General features: G+C 37.9%; 1 pseudogene; it reads left to right on the top strand.

Moving 5' to 3' along the window:
* The first annotated feature begins 8773 nt into the window (after window positions 1-8773).
* Window positions 8774-10847, top strand: LOC108309000 (annotated as a pseudogene).
* Window positions 10848-12941: the final 2094 nt, after the last annotated feature.

Below are 12941 nucleotides of genomic sequence, written 5' to 3'. Positions count from 1 at the left end.
TGTTACTGGTGTGTAGGAATACTTGTGATTCTGCTCACTGATTTTGTATCCTGAGACTCTGCTGAAGTTGCTTATCTGAAGTTGCTTATCAGTTTCAGGAGATTTTGGGCTGAGACGATGGGGTCTTCCAAATATACAATCATGTCATCAGCAAATAGAGACAATTTGACTTTCTCCTTTCCTAATTGAATACACTTTGTTTCTTTTTCTTGCCTGATTGCTCTGGCTACAACTTGAAATATTATATTGAACAGGAGTGGTGAGAGAGGGCATCCTCATCTAGTACCAAATTTCAAAGGGAATGCTTCCAGTTTTTGGCCATTCAGTATAATATTAGCTGTGGGTTTGTCATAAATAGCTTTTATTATTTTAAGGTATGTTCCATCGATAACTAGTTTGAGAGTTTTTTAGCATAAAGCACTGTTGAAATTTGTCTAAGGTCTTCTCTGCACCTGTTGAGGTAATTGGCTTTTGTCTTCAGTTCTGTGTATGTGGTGGATTATGCTTATAGACTTGGGTATGTTGAACCAGCCTTGTATCCCTGAGATGAAGCCTACTTGATCATGATGGATAAGCTTTTTGATGTGCTGTTGCAGTCAGTTTGCCCGTATTTTATTGAAGATTTTCGCATCTATTAATCATGGATATTGGCCTGAAGTTTTCCTATTTGGTTGAGTCTCTGCTGGGTTTTGGTATCAGGATGATGTTGGTATCATAAAATGATTTGGGAAGGAGTCCGTCTTTCTGTATTGTTGGAATAGTTTCAGAAGTTGTGGTACTAGCTCCTCTCTTTACAACTGGTAGAATGATGCTGTGAACCCATCTGTACCTGGACATTTTTTGGTTGGTAGGCTATTAATTGCTGTCTCAACTTCAGCTTTTGTTATTGGTCTATTCAGGGTTTTAACTTATTCCTGGTTTAGGCTTGGAAGGGTTCAAGTGTCCAAGAACTTATCCATTTCTTCCAGGTTTACTGGTTTATGTGCATAGAGTTGTTTGTAGTAATCTCTGATGGTAGTCTGTTTTTCTGTGGAATCAGTGGCAATATTCCCTTTATCATTTTTTATTGCATCTATTTGATTCTTCTCTCTTTTCTTTTTTATTAATCTGGCTAGAGGTCTGTCTATTTTGTTGATCATTTCAAAAAACCTGCTCCTTGATTTATTGATTTTATGAAGGGCTTTTTGTGTCTCTATCTCCTTCAGTTCTGCTCTGATCTTAGTTAATTCTTGTCTTTTGCTAGCTTTTGAGGTTTTTTGATCTTGCTCCTCTCGCTCTTTCCAATTTTGATGATAGGGTGTCAGTTTTAGCTCTTCCCTTGTTTCTTTGATTTCCATTTTTTTGCATTTGCTGAAGAGTGATTTACTTCCAATTATGTGGTCAGTTTTAGAGAAGGTGTGATGTGGTGTTGAGAAGAATGTATATTCTGTGGATTTCGGGTGGAGAGTTCTGTAGATGTCTAATAGGTTTGCTTGGTCCAGATCTGAGTTCAAGTCCTGGATATCCTTGTTAATTTTCTGTCTTGTTGATCTGTCTAATATTGACAGTGGAGTGTTAAATTCTCCCACTATTATTGTGTAGGAGTCTAAGTCTCTTTGTAGGTCATTAAGAACTTGCTTTATGTATCTGGGTGGTCCTGTATTGGGTGCATATATGTTTAGGATCATTAGCTCTTCTTATTGCATAGATCATTTTACCATTATGTAGTGCCCTTCTTTGTCCTTTGTGATCTGTGTTGGTTTAAAGACAATTTTATCAGATACCAGGATTGCAACTTCCGCTTTTTTTTTTTTTTGCTCTCCATTTGCTTGGTAAATATTCCTCCATCCCTTTATTTTGAGCCTATGTGTGTCCTTGCATGTGAGATGGGTTTCCTGAAAATGGCACACCAATGGGTCTTGACTTTTTATCCAATTTGCCAGTCTGTGTCTTTTGATTGGGGCATTTAGCCCATTTACATTTAAGGTTAATATTATGGGTGAATTTGATCCTGCCATTTTGATGCTAGCTGCATGTTTTGTCCATTAGTTGATGCAGTTTTTTCATTGTGTCAAGGGTCTTTACCCTTTGCTAAAGTTTTGAGTGGCTGGTACTGGTCGTTCCTTTCCATGTTAGGTGCTTCTTTCAGGAGCTCTTGTAAGGCAGGCCTGGTGGTGATGAAATCTCTAAGCAATGGCTTGTCTGTAAAGGATTTTATTTCTCCTTCACTTATGAAGCTTAGTTTGGCTGAATATGCAATTCTAGCTTGCAATTTCTTTTCTTTAAGGATGTTGAATATTGGCTTCCACTCCCTTCCAGCTTGTAGGGTCTGTGGAGAGATCTGCTGTGAGTCTGATGGGCTTTCCTTTGTGGGTAACCCAACCCTTCTCTCTGGCTGCCCTTAGCATTTTTTCCTTCACTTCAACACTGGTGAATCTGACAGTTATGTGCCTTGGAGTTGCTCATCTTGAGGAATATCTTTGTGGTGTTTTCTGAATTTCCTTGTTATTGGTCTATTGAATGTTGACTTGCCTTGCTAGGTTGGGGAAGTTCTCCTGGATGATAACCTGCAGAGTGTTTTCCAGCTTGGATTCATTTTCTCCATCACATTTAGGTACACCTATCAAGGGTAGATTAGGTCTTTTCACATAATCCTTAATTTCTTGGAGACTTTGTCCCTTTCTTTTCACTCTTTTTTTCTTTAATTTTGCCTTCTCATTTTATTTCATTGAGGTGATCTTCAATCTCTGATATCCTTTCTTCTGCTTGGTTGATTTGGCTATTCAGACTTGTGTATACTTCACAAAGTTCTCTCGTGCTGTGTTTTCAGCTCCATCAAGTCTTTTATATTCTTCTCTAAGCTGTTTATTCTAGTTAGCATTTTGTCAAACCTTTTTTTAAGGTTCTTAGTGTCTTTGCATTGGGTTAGAACATGTTCTTTTAGCTCAGAGAAGTTTGTTACTATCTACCTTTTGAAGCCTGTTTCTATCAATTCATCAGATTCATTCTCCATCCAGGTTTGTTCCCTTGCTGGTGAGGAGTTCTGATCCCTTGGAGGAGGAGAGATGTTCTTGTTTTTAGTGTTTTCATCCTTTTTATGCTGGTTTCTTCCTATGTTTGTGGATTTATCTACCTGTGGCCTTTGTAGTTGATGACTTTTGGATGGGTTCTCTGACTGGACATCCTTTTTGTTGATGTTGAAGCTATTTCTGTTTTCTAGTTTTCCTTTAACAGGCCCTTCTGCTGTAGGACTGCTGGAGGTCCACTCCAGACCTTGCTTGGCTGGGGATCACCTGTGAGGGCTGCAGAATAGTAAGGGTTGCTGCCAGTTTCTTCTTCTGTTATCTTCATCCCGGAAGGATACCGACCTGATGTCAGCTTCAGCTCTCCTTTATGAGGTGTCTCTTTGGATATGCAGTGGTTGGGAAACTGTTTGAGGAGACAGTCTGTCCGTTGTAGGAGCTCTAGTGCTGTGCTGTGAGCTCCATTGTTCTATTCAGAGCTGCTGGGCAGGTACATTTCAGTCTGCTGCAGCAGAACTCATAACCACCTCTTTTCCAAGGTGCTCTGTCCTGGGAAGGTGGGGCTTTATTTATAAGTTGCTGACATGCTGCTGCCTTTTTTCAGAGAATCCCTGCCCAGCAAGGAGATAGTCTAGTCACAGTCTGCCAGCAGAGGCATTGCTAAGCTGCCACGACTCTGCCCAGCTGCTGTGTAAACTTCCTTGCAGTTTTGTTTACAGAGGTACAGTTAGAACTGCCTCTATAATGGCAGTCTGCCTCAGTAATGATGGACTGCCTCAGTAATAGTGGACTGCCTTGGTAATGACGGACTGCCTTGGTAATGACGGACTGCCTTGGTAATGACGGACTGCCTCAGTAGTGGTGGACTGCCCAGTAATGGCAGATGTGCTTCCCCACACTGAGCTGGACAGTCCTGGGTCCAGCTGCACTTGCTGCCAAGTTCTTAATCCAGAGCGTTTCAGATTGCTGGTCTTTGAGGGGGTGGGACCTGCTGAGCCAGATCTCCTGGCTCCCTGTTTCAGCCCCTCTTTTTCAGTTGAATGGGTGGCTCCGTCTCCCAGGCATTCCAGGCAGCAGCTGAAGTGGCCACCCAGTTTTGTGTGAGTTTTTGTGCAGAAACTGGCAACACCAGCTGAAACAGCTGTGCTGGAAACTCGTGGTGCTTTGTGGCCCAGGAATCTCCTGGCCTGTGGGCATTAAAAACTCATTTGGAAATGCAGTGATCACTCACCCTCTGTGTTATTCTCCCTGGGAACTGCACTCCAGAGCTGTTCTTGTTCAGCCATCTTGGATCTCCTGTCTCATCTCTTTATTTTCAGTTACTATTCCTTTTCTAACCAAATTCTTAAGTTTTTCTTACTTGAACATATATTTTTATATTTTAAACTGTAAACTTCATTCTAATTTTAAGGTTTTCTATGCATCAAGTAAAACAAAACAAAAAACATACATTATTAAAATTTATTAAATATTAGCTCTCCCTTTGTGCATTAGAGCCATCCTCAACAACTTAGCTCCTCCAGTGACACTTCCCTGCACTTGTGTTGGGTCTCAGAACACAATACCCCAATATATGATACCTTGGCATACTAAGCATTTTAAGCTGAAATTGAGAGGATGACGGAAGCAAAAACGCCACTGTCTGACCTTACCTTTCTCTTTCTCTGATCTTTTACCTCCGGTGAAGCATGGTTATAGAAGAATTCTCTGACTTACCTTGCTTGAAAGTAGGTTGTATGACTCTCCATTCCAGAGGGATCCAGCCCTATACCTGGAATCTATGAAGAAACTGGACAAATAGGCCTTGCTAAATTCCTCCCAGTTTAGTACTATTGGATTATACCCTTTTATCCTCCCATCACACTTCTGCAGGACCACCTATAAAAATACAGTTTTCTCTGGGCCTTCAGGACTTCATTTCTGAATGCTCCAGTGTCACATAATATTTTAGTTAAATAGAATTACAGTAAATGCTTTCCTCCTGTTAATTTGTCTTTTATTATAGTGGTCTCAGCCATCAATATTGCAATGAGTGAAGAAAAGTATTACAATTGACCCTTGAACAGTGGAGGGATTAAGGGCACAGGCTTCTGTGCAGCCAAAAGTTCACATATGACTTTGACTTTCCAAAAACTTAGTTACTTGTTGTCTGGAAGCTGTACCAATAACATCAACAGCCAACTAACACACATTTTGTCTGTTCTACGTATTGGATACTGTATTCTTATAATAAAGTAAGCAAGATAAAAGATGCTACTAAGAAATTCATAATGAGGGAATATTTAATATTCATTAAGTGGATCATAATGAAGGTCTTCATCATCATTGTCTTCATATTGAGTAGCTGAGGAAGAGGAGGCATTGGTCTTGCTGTCCCAGGAGTGGCAGAGGTGAAAGAAAATCCACATATAAGTGGGCTCACAAAGTTCAAACCTATGTCATTAAAGGGTCAGTTATACACAGGTTCTGGGAGGTAGGATGTTGAAGTATTTGGGTGGCTATTATTCTAAATATCAAACACTTGAAGCAATAAAACAATTATCAGCAGAAAAATACATAAAGCAATAGCTTCAGAGACACTGAACATAAGGTAATGGATGACAGTGATCCCTGAGATACAAAAAACAAAGGAGGAAACAGTGATTTTTCCAGTATTGACAGTTTCCAGGCCACAGAACAAGCAGGGAAATCCCAGGCAAAGCCTGAGTTGAGGAGTGGAGAATCCTGGGAGATCAAAGTTGCCAGCATACAGGAAAAAATACCAGAGAAGAGAGAGGTACATAGATAACTCCAGAGATCTTTAGACGTCACCTTAGGGAATTCAGCTGAGAGCCAAACAGTGCATGTATGTGAGGACACTACCCAAGCCTCAGGAAAAAGCCATTAGAAAGGATTAGGAGTAATAGTGCCTGGCTTTCACATAGGGTCAAGAGATGTGCCCTTTTTCAGGAGACTGGCAGGAAAATGAACATTTAGGTACAATACCAGTAAGTTTCTCGGCTCACTAACTCTAGGCTGAGTACCACTCAATCACATATAACAAATCTTAAAAGCATAACCCAAACTTACCATTTTCCAATTAACTGCAACCCAAAACAAAACTCAAGAATGTGGAAGTACAAACATCTACTACTTACAAGTTGACATTCACATTATCTGGCATTCAATAACAAATGACCCAGGCATACAGAATAGCAGGAAGATATAAACCATAAAGAGAAAGAAAACAGTCAATTAAAAAGAACTCAATGAGGCAAGGTGAGATAAAAATACAGTGATAATTTAGCACTGTTAACTACCTAAAATAAAACAGAATTATTACAGATAGAGTAAGTCTTAGTGTTCTGTACCATTGTAAGATAACTATAGTTAATATAGTTACAAATTGCTGGAAGGAGGACATTGAATGTTTCCAGTACAAAGAAACAATTATTGAAATGATGGATGGATATGCTAATTACCTTGATCTGATTAGTATTCCTTATATGTATGGAAGCATCACTATTTACCCCCATGAATATGTCTAATTATTTGTCAATTAAAAAAGACAAAACACGGCTGGATGCAGTGACTCACACCTGTAATCCCAGAACATTGGGAGGCCGAGGCTGGCAGATCACTAGGTCAAGAGATAGAGACAATCCTGGCCAACATGGTGGCCCGTCTCTACTAAAAAACAGAAAAATTACCTGGGCGTGGTGGCGTGCATCTGAAGTCCCAGCTACTAGGGAGGCCAAGGCGGATGAATTGCTTGAACCCAGGAGGCAGAGGTTGCAGTGAGCCGAGATTGTGCCACTGTACTCCAGCCCGGTGACTGGCAACAGAGCAGGACTCTGTCTCAAAAAAAAAAAAAAAAAAAAAAAAAAAAAAAAAAAAAAAAAAAAAAAAAAAAAAAAAAAAAAAAAAAAAAAAAAAAAAAAAAAAAAAGACAAAACACAGAATAATTAGCTAAGTTAACAGAGCAGCATAATATATATGTTATTGGGATCCTCAAAGGTGAGAGTATGTGTGCAGAAAATATAAGCAAATAGTGACTGATGCCTTTCTGAATTTAATAAATCTACAAATAGAAGAACCTCAGTGAAGTCCAAGCACAAGAAACATGATACCGAGACATATAAAAATCAATTTCCCTAAAAGCAGTAGTGAAGATAAATCTTAAAAGCAAACAGAAAAAATGACACATTATGACAAATGAACAAATTTAAAAATATAGGAGTTTTGCTGGGGGGTGTCAGGAACAATACAAGTGAGGAGATTTTAACAACATCTTAAAATACTAAAATAAAATAGTTACCAACCTAGAGTGTTATCTCCATTGAAAATATCTCACTAAAATGAAGGCTAAGTGGAGAGTTTCTCAGAAATATGAAAGCTGAAACAATTCCTCACTGCCAGAGTCCCAACCTGAGACCCATCAAAGAAAATCCTTCAAGAAGAAGGAAAATAACAGCAAAATTGAAATACACATCTATACAAAGGAATCAAGCCACAGAAAATGGCAATTATATGAGTAAATACATGTGTTAGTATTCTAGGACTGCTGTAACAAAGTACTTCAATCTGAATGTCTTAAAACCCCAGAAATGTATTGTCTCACAGTTCTAGAGCTAAAAGTTCAAAACTGAGGTGTTGAGAGGGCAGTATTTTCTATGAAACATTTTAGGGAAGAATTCTGCCTTGCTTCTTCGTAGCTTCTGGTGTTGGCTGGCCATTCTTACCTTCCTCAGCTTGCAGGTGCATCACTACAATTGAGGCAGGAGGCAACACACAACTCCAGAGGTGAGGCTTGGACAGTGGACCAAACTGAGGACTACCTAAAACAGGGATGTGGTGGAAGCAGCTTTTCATAAAACATGCTTACCAGTGTGTGTGCCATGTCAGTTCACCATTGCCATGGCAAAACCTGGGAGTTACTGACCCTTTCCATGGCAATGACCCAACAACTCCAAAGTTACTACCCTTTTTTTTCATTCGTGTATGAACTGCCACTTAATCTGCATGCAATTAAAAGCAGATATAAAAATGACAATAGAACTGCCCTGAGCTGCTACTCTCTGCCATGGAGGCTGTCCTACTCTGCAGGAGCAGTCATGGAAGCTGTTTCCTTCCACCACTGGCTCGCCCTTGAATTATTTCCAGGGCGAAGCAAAGAACCTTCCCAGGCTAAGCTCCAGGTAGCTAAGCTCCAATGTGGAGCACACCAGCCCTGCATCACTGTGTGTACCTCTGTCTTTACATGACCTTCTCTCTTGGGTATCTGTGTTTCTGTATCTCTATATCTGTGTGCCTCTTCTCCTCTAAAAAACATCAGTCACATTTGATTGGAGATCCACCCTACTTTAGGATGGTAACAATTAACATGACATCTGTCGTGACCCTATTTCCCTTGCAGTTAGGACTTCAACATATCATTTGGGGGAATACAATTCAACCCATAAAAAGACATAAGGATTTTTTCTTTTTTACTCAAATTTCTTTAAAAGAGAAATGACTAAAATATTGCAGTGTGGATTTATTCTACTTCAAAACTCCAGGCATTCTGTTCCATAGGTATAATTGTTTCTATGTTGAAGTTATTTCAGTTTAAAAAGTATATATTCATGGGTGCTTTTTTCTGTTATTTAATTTTAGTTGAGCTCTCAAGAAAATCTAGCCAGTACCTACCTGATGTGAACCCTTGAATATTGTACGTATATTAAAGTCACAGCATTAAAAATAAGTTGGTAACTCAAAAATATGTGGCTAAACAGAAGGCAGTATTAAACTAAATGGAGAACCCCAGGAATGTAACAGATTCCATAGACAAGAAAATGCTTCTGGCTCAGTGGTTTGCTTCAGTTTGTGGGAGAGAATCCTGTAATATATACACCAGTAGTGAAGGAGAAATCTCACAGACTTCCAGGAAAAAAAAATATGAAATCAGACCTTAAAATATCAAATGCATTTTTTTCTTCCAGCAGTCTCTGCCCCTTCAGATTTTACCTCATAATGACTACGTTTTATTAATTAGAGCAGGAGAAAACAGGGTGAAGAGGGTATTTTCTTACTTTGCCATTTGAAAATCATAAAACTTTGCAATCATAATGCCCCTCTGTACACTGCCTTCTCGGCTTCATTGCCTGATTGCCTTCTGCTACGTGCATTAGCACTACTACCCTTGAATTGGCTGGTGCTCTCCTTCCTAAGTGAAAACACACATGTGTATACATGCACACACACATACACACACACACACACACACACACACACACCCCACACATATACATCACGGAACTTTTGGTTTAACCACCCAGCCACGGTTTCACGGTCATAAACCATTTAAGTCAAAAGCAATCACCATTACCCTAGACACCACCATCATAAAAGCATGGAACTACTTGACCTGGGTCAAAATGTGCCTCTTCCATGCTCCATGGACACTTGGAAAAAGATTTCTATTACTTATTCCCAACACCTGGAAATGCTATATTTTATGGAGAACTAGGGGGAATTTTAACTTGTTATAATCTCAGAAGGGAGATCTCAACATCTCAAAAGAGAGCTCCCACTCTCATTATCACAGAACAGTTTAGGTCAAAGTGGCTTAACAGATTCCATAGAACAAAACTGGCCTAGAAGGACTGATTCCACAAAAATTAATAATAAAAGACAAAGCAAGGATAAATTCAGAATGGAAATAATTAGGCATTGATAACACTTCTGAAATTATTTTTGAAACAGCAGTAGCTGTTTGGAATACCTGTCACAAATTAAGCCTTGAGGACAGTTAAAATCCATCTACATCAGCTGGTAAATTAAATGTGCAACAAACGGTAATGAAATGGAGCAAAGGAAATGCAAATTTTATCAGAGGCAATTTGAAGATCCTCAAGATTTTATAGACCACCTTAATAGACACAGTTATCCAAATGTGTATTTTTGTTTGCATTTTAAATTTAGTCATTTAAGCTGCCATTCAGCTTGCCCAGCAGACAAAAAGTCACAGGGTGTTTCAAGCTCAGTGTAGTTTTCCAGAATGTCATGAGCTTTTTGAAGATCTTCTTGTGCTCTATGAATATGAAGCTCAGCACTATTTAAGTAAAACACCAGAATCATCTGCACAACCAAGTGAGACAATGCTTTGGGATGTTCATACAGATTCAAATTCTAATCATTAGGAAAAAGACTCATCTAGTAATGAGAAACAAATTGCCTGCCAGTTTCTACTAGCCAATCAAGGAAAGATTCTGCAGAACCAAAGACATGTATAGAAAGCATGGAAAGGAAAGCTGTTTAGTTCAGAATGGAAATGAATGTTCTGATAACACTTTCAAATATAAGCTTGATAGACCAAAAGATGCCTGCCATAGAGCCAAATTCTGAAAATAATTGTAGTAGTGATTTAGTTAATGGACACAGTGCAATAGAGCAAACACCTTTAATTTCGTCAGATCCTGCTTTGAAAATTGATAGGACAGAACGTGGTTCCATTATACCCAGTGTTGTACCACAAGAACACAATACCTTGCCAGTATCTCAGGCACCTCCCCAACCAAATCTGACAAGTGAACATACTTCATATGGCTTAATTTTAACAAAATCATTTACCTTAATCAATGGTATTTTAGTATGCCAAAATTCAGAAAATTTCTGACTGGTAGAGTAGATGCCTGTTCTGATCGAGTTAATCTGTGTTTAAAAGAAAACAGTGAAAAGACTAAGATGTGGCAAATGCCTGACCACCTACTGTAAGGCAGAAGCCCTTGAGGCTCATCTTGAACAAAAGAAATGTCACACATTCTTTGGATTTGATTCAAATAGCAAAAGTGCCTGATAAAAATGTTTCAGAAAGATCCGTCAAGCAGTAGTGTGAAAAAAAACACTATACGACAATGCATCATCAATTTGCTACTTCCTTGATGGCCGTAATTTTAGAGTGATCTTGGATTACTAAAGTTCAGGAAAAAACACATTTTCTAGAATGAACTCACAGAGATGTGCTGACTTGGACTCCAAAAGAGTTATAAAATTCCCAAAGTACCAGTTTTCCAGAAAACCACATTTTAAAAAACTTTATGATAATAGCAATATGTTCAGCTTTACTTATATGAGAAATACATTAAGCAGCTAGTCAGAAACCACCTATGGCCTTACAGAAAGGGAAAAGTTAACCTATTATTAAAAAGTGGGGGGAGGGAGGAGGGCTGGTTTATAATTGTAAACAATTTAAAGTATTTTACAAATGCGGTTTGTTTTCTTGTCACATATAAACAGATTATGTCCCCTCCCTTCTGGTCAAACATAGTTTAAGGAATCGATGCTGTTTGGTTTGTGATAGTATTTAGAAATTTACAGGTTAACTTGGCACAGGGCTATCAACTGAAGATTTTAACTGGTTTCCAGATGATTAATTACATCAAAGTTCAGTGAATGGCATGCCAGCCTTGAAAATTAAACAAAACGAAACAAAAAAACCCATAGTACTTTGCTAATCAGCTCTTGATAGAACCTCCCACTAACCACTTTTGTGGTACAAACTAGTTACATTTAAAGGGCACAGTGTCAATAAAAAAGAAATACCATCAGTAACTCTGGGGAGAGATGAAAGGAATCTAAGACCTTTACAGGCCTTGTAGTTGAAGGAAAACACTGAAATGTAAATTCTTCAATGTGAATAGTGGTAAAAGCACAAAGGGATATTTCTGTTTGAATATATGTCAGGACATTGCTTGATGATTCATAGTAAGAACCTTTAGACATTAATTTTAGTTATCTAAGTACAATCCTATTAAAATAACTGGCTCAAAAAATCAGCTAAGAATCAGATTGCAAATTCGTTCATTTTCTATTAGGAGGGGTAATTCCAAATAAGCTATATTACTCCTGTTTTTTAAATCATTAGTGATGGATGTGGTCTGAATAGCAATTTTTATATGTAAAAGGAAGTATTTACACAAAAATTTGCACAACAGGAACACAATAAGAGATACATCCGAGCATTGTTTTCCTTGGTGATAAGTTATTTTCCTGAAGAAGATTTTAACTTAATAAATTGTTTTAAAAAAGTAAATATTTAAAAAGAATACTCTCTCACACGGTTTACACTTGTCCATTAATGAAAGGAAGATGGTTAAAGACTCCCTTTTACCGAATAGTGTGTAAATGTAAAACAGGGATTAAAAAAAATAAAATGGTAAACTGTTTCAAAACAGACCTCCTGATGTCCTAATGTCAAATATTCCAGTTATTCTAATAATAAAATCTTTGTTCAAGGCAGATAATCTCATCAGACACTATATTAGATCTTCTTTAATGACACTACCTGTACTGTGGAAGTGAGAAATTTCTTCCAGGTCGCAATATTTTATTAAATTATAATTTCCAGGTAATGCTTGATCAGATTTTTTTTTATTTCCCCATTTTATTAATTTGTAATCAGCATTCACAACTATGGCAATGATGGTCATTAAGTACATTCCAAATCTAATTTTGTTTTTGTTATGAGCTTACTAATGTAAGCTCATATATGTTATGAATTTATATATATGTAAATTTATATATGTAAATTTATGAATTTATGGAATCTATGAATTGTGGCTGTGGAATTTACACTTGGTAACTAAACACAGTTCATAATCAAGTTTTAAAATAATTTAAGGTCAACTGAAAATGTTTTCTGTATTTCTTGATACTAAAAATGTAATGATTTTTATTTCAGTTCATTCTAAATATATAGTCTTGTAATAAAGTGTCTGTTTGGAAAAAAAAATCCATCTACATCAGTTGGCAAGCAAACCTATTAACTGACGTTAATTCTGTAACTGACCCTAAATTGAATGGATTGCTATGATAAGAAAAAGAAAGTAATAAAGCTAAATGCATGGCTTTATAAACTGAATACTTGGAGACCACAGAAAAGTTAGGAGGAAATCACAGGGGTGGGTAAGGAAGCCAGGG

The sequence above is a fragment of the Cebus imitator genome, unplaced genomic scaffold, assembly GCF_001604975.1.
Source record: "Cebus imitator isolate Cc_AM_T3 unplaced genomic scaffold, Cebus_imitator-1.0 Scaffold5, whole genome shotgun sequence".
NCBI lineage: Eukaryota > Metazoa > Chordata > Mammalia > Primates > Cebidae > Cebus > Cebus imitator.
The sequence above is the reverse complement of the archived record's forward strand: the minus strand, read 5'-3'. Positions and strand labels throughout refer to the sequence as shown.